This window comes from Meles meles, chromosome 12 (assembly GCF_922984935.1).
Source record: "Meles meles chromosome 12, mMelMel3.1 paternal haplotype, whole genome shotgun sequence".
In the NCBI taxonomy this organism is placed as follows: domain Eukaryota; kingdom Metazoa; phylum Chordata; class Mammalia; order Carnivora; family Mustelidae; genus Meles; species Meles meles.
Window position 1 is genome coordinate 13,756,846 of NC_060077.1, and position 4,801 is coordinate 13,761,646.

General features: G+C 39.3%; 1 pseudogene; it reads right to left on the reverse strand.

The window, feature by feature from the left end:
* Window positions 1-2,469: 2,469 nt before the first annotated feature.
* LOC123954394 lies at window positions 2,470-2,836 on the reverse strand (annotated as a pseudogene).
* Between the last annotated feature and the right edge of the window lie 1,965 nt (window positions 2,837-4,801).

The window sequence follows — 4,801 nt, forward strand, 5'->3', positions numbered from 1 at the left end:
AAAAATCTGTATATGAAACAGACCTCTAGGTTGCCACCCACATCCTGCTCAGTCTCAGCTGACCGCCCTCTCTCCCTTCCTCTGGAGACAGGGGGTTTAACATCTGGAGAAATTACATCAGAGAGGCTCCAGGCTCCTGGACAGTAGCATGGAGGAGAGCAGGGAAGAAGCCAGAAGTTGCAGGCAGAGAGTTCGGCGGTAGTGGACAGATGAACAGCAACACCCCTTCCCCCTCCCCTGGCCTTGTCCCAGAGAGTCAGTAGACAGGCTTATCCTTTCCCAGAAAGCGACTGGAGCTCAGAGCAAAGACCACCAGATTGTGACATTCTGGAGTCTCTAACCTAAAAGCTCCCTGGCCACCCACTGACTCGCCGCTTATGAGCCAAGTTCCAGCCACGTGCACAGATCCTGGCGGACATTCTGATGGACGCCCAGACCTTTGAGGAAAGCTTCCCGCATGAAGAGAGAGTTCAAAACAAACTAATGGAAAAAGAAGAAGAAGAAGAAGAAGAAGAAGAAGAAAAAGAAACATAAATAATTCAGGGAGCAAAAGATAATTTCAAATAAACTCGAAGTACTATTCTTGGGGAGATGAGACAGGATTGCATCTATGAAACAGGGTCTGATGCTTTCTCTCTATCAAGAAAGAACACGCCAAAAATAAGAAAGACCCCCAAGAAAAAAGTTTTAATGTGGCGTAAGTTAAAATTTTGGTAAAATTCCCCAAAAAGTAGGTCAGAGAGACAGAAGTCAGAAAATATAATAAAATTAGAGAATGGATCCAATGGGTCTAATATCTAATAGAAGTTCCAGAAAGAGAGAACAGGACAAAATGAAATGGAGAAAATAATCAATTACATAACATAAAACAATATTCGTCATATGAAGACATGAACCTTCAGGTTAAAAGTGCCCACAGAGGGGTGCCTGGGTGGCTCAGTCGGTTAAGCTCCTGCCTTTGGCTCAGGTCATGATCCCAGGGTTCTGGGATCGAGTCCTGCATTGGGATCCTTGCTTAACAGAGCGCCTGCTTCTCTCCCTGCCTCTGCCTGCCTCTCTGCCTACTTGTGCTCGCTCTCTTTCTCTCTCTCTCTCTGAGAAATAAATAAATAAATAAAATCTTAAAAAAAAAAAGTGCCCACAGAGGGGTACCTGGGTGGCTCAACTGCTTGAGCATCCAGCTCTTGGTTTCAGCTCAGGTCATGACCTCATGGGTGTAAGATCCAACCGAGTCAGGGTCCACGCTCAGTGCAGAATCTGTGTCAGATTCTTTCCCCCTCTCCGTCTGCTCCTTCCCTGCTCTCCTGCTCTGTATCTCTCTCTAAAATGAATAAGTAAAATCTTAAAAAATAATAATAAAAGAACTGAGTGTGGTGCATAAACAATGAATTTTGGAACACTAAAAAAATTAATTTAATTTAAAAGTAAATAAATAAAATAAAAGAGCCCACAGAGTGCCCAACCTCATTCATTTTAAAGGGACCCACACCAAGACACCTGATCATAAAATTCAGAACACTAATGACAGAATATTCTAGGGCTCCCAGAGAGAAAAACAGGTCACAGGAAAAAAAAAAACAAACAAAAACAAAACACAGTATGGAAATGGCATTGGAGGGGTGCCTGTGGCTCACAGTCAGCTAAGCGTCTGACTCTTGATTTCAGCTCAGGCCATGATCTCAGGGTTTTAAGATCGAGTCCTGTGTTGAGGTCCATGCTCAATGGGGAGTCTGCTTGAGATTTTCTCTCTCCTTCTCCCTCTGCCCCTCCCCCAACTCCTTTCATCTTTCTCTCTTTCAAATAAATAGATAAATTTTAAATAATCAAACAAAAAAGAATGACATTGGATGTCTCAAAACCATATCAGAAGCTATAAGATAGCAGAGCAATATCTTTCAAATTAAGAGGACAAATGATTTTCAATCTACATTTTTCTACCCAGACAAACTATTAAACAAACATGAAAGTAAAATAAAATCATGTTTAGATGTGCAAAACCCCCAAAATTCTTCTTCCTATGATCTTTCTGCAGAGGCTACTAGAGGATATACTCCTGTGAAACAAGAAAAGTACACCAGGAAAGACAAAGACAAGGAGTCCAGGAAATACTATATTTGTGTGTTTCCTTTTTTAAAAGGTAGAATTAAAATTTTATTGTCACTTATAATCAGAGGGTAGTTGGGTATATAGTCTTAATGCTTGATCTTTCCTTTTAATAAATAAAACAATCATAAGGTTTTTTTAAAAAAAGATTTTATTTATTTGAGGGAGCAAGAGAGTCAGAGAGAGCATGAGCAGAGGGGAGGGGCAGAGAGAGAAGCAGATACCCCCATGAGCAGGGAGACCAATATGGGGCTCGATATCAGGACTCTGGGATCATGACCCACGCCAAAGGCAAACACTTAACTGACTAAGCCACACAGGCTCTCCCAGAACCAAAATTATAAGTTTTAAACAGGCAATGGCTGGTTATGCTTCAGCAAACCTGGTTAGATTAATCCATTCTTTAAGAGTTTCCTTATTAACTCCAGAAAATCCAACCACCTTTTGTCCTTTCAAAACAAAACAAAACTGGAAAGTTGGTATGCATTTGACTCTACATTCTAAAGCAACATCCTGACAGTCATTCCTATCTGCTTCAAGGAACATCATGTTGGAATACTTTTCAGAGAAGGAATGAAGAAAGGCTTGATCATTTTGCCAGGTCCACTACATGTGAATGAGAAGTCAACAGCAACAAGTTTATCTCCTGCACTGTTCAAAGCTTCCTGAAAAGCATACCTGCTCTCAATCTGCTTCACCATTTTGGTGACTGGGGTCTACAAGCAATTGTAAAAACCAGTGAAAGGGGATCCAAAGCATCATACAGAGCTTAGGAAATCGTATATTTGACACAAGATCAATAAAGGAAATGTCCAGGATGATAAAGGGAGGTCCTGGGACAATACTATGCAGGAAGCCTAGACAAAATCGATCCATATTGTTAGGACAAAGGACTTTAGTGGGAAAAATTGAGGCTGATAAGATCTGACAGGGTTGACTCTGTCAAAATTGTATTGAGATATATTGAACAAAACTATTGGATTGGCATGGGGAGACTTAAACCATTGGTTTGAAGAAAGCTAAACAAATGGGGGAAAAGTAAGGCAATTGTTAACTCCAGGAAAAACAAAAATTTGAACAATTTTTTATTCAAAGAAACAAGGAAAAGAAATTATAGTGCACAATAATTTTGTGGCTGGGACACCTGGGTGGCTCAGTTGGTTAAGTGTTTATTTAACTCTTGGTTTTGGCTCAGATCATGATCCCAGGGTTCAAGATCAAGCCCCAAGTAGGGCTCTGCACTGGGTGTAGAGCCTGCTTAAGATTCTCTGTCTCCATCTCCCTTTGCCCCTCTCCCCTACTTGCATGTACATGTGCCCATTTGCCCTCTCCCTCCCTCTTAAAAATAAAATAAAAACAAAATAAAATAGAATAAAATAAATAAAATAAAATAATTTTGTGGCCAAAATAATAAAAACATTGAATATGAATTTAATAAAATACAGTTTAACTGTATTAGTAAAAAGGGGGAGGAAAGAGGTGTATAACAAAATAAAAAGTAAAATCGTTTTTTCAATACTTTAATTTTTCAGTTAGTTAATTAATTAATTAATTGAGACAAATTAAGAGCATGTGTGCAAGCATGAGTGAGAGGGAAGAGCAGAGACAGGGAGAAACAGACTCACCTCTGAATGGGCAGCCCAACTCCAAGGCTCGATCCCAGGACCCTGGGGTCACAACCTGAGCTGAAGGCAGTTGCTTAACTGACTGAGCCACCCAGGTGTCTCAAAGTCAAATCATTCTAACATGGTAAGTCAGTAGATGTAGTCTGAAGTTGGTGATTTTAGAATATATATATATATATATATATATATATATATAGCAAGAGAGGCTTTTTTTTTTTTAAATTTGGAGATAAATACTTGAAGTAGTAACTGAAAAATTGAAAAGGATTACCTCTGGGAGGAGGTGGGTAGCACTGTCAGTTAACAAGGGGCATGGCATGGGTGTGGGGGCCAGATAGGGGACTACTATTTTTAATTATAAACCTTCTAACATGAATTGTTCTTAAAAGCTCTATTTTTTTTTACATTTTATTTTTATAAAAGTCTTTTAAAATCATAATTTTAAAATTCAAGTTTAAGTTTTATTTTTTTGTTCTACTCTGTTTCTTGCGTACTCTACTTATTTGAATTTAATTTCTGTTTTGCTGAAGAACAGCCTCCAGTAATTCTTTCAAATATCCTATGGATGAGGGGCGCCTGGGTGGATCAGTGGGTTAAAGTCTCTGCCTTTGGCTCAGGTCATGATCCCAGGGTCCTGGGATCGAGCCCCTGCTCAGCAGGGAGCCTGCTTCCCCTCCTTTCTCTCTGCCTCCCTCTCTGCCTGCTTGTGATCTCTGTCAAATAAATAAATAAATAAAATAAAATAAATAAATAAAATCTTAAAAAAAAAATCCTATGGGTGAAAAACCATTCATTTAACCTTTTATACTCCAAGACCTACTAAAGTAAAACTGCGTACAGTAAAATTCACTCTTTTCAGGCATACATTTCTATGACTTTTGAGAAACTTACACAGTCATATAAGCACCACGATAAACAAGACAGAGTATTTTCAACACCAAAAATAGTTCTCTTGTTCCTTTTTTTTTTTTCTCTTGTTCCTTTTTGCAGTTAGTTTCCTCCCCACAAGCTCCTGGCAACCACTGATCCGGTTTTTCTGTCCCTATCATTTCGCCTTTTACAGATGTCATATA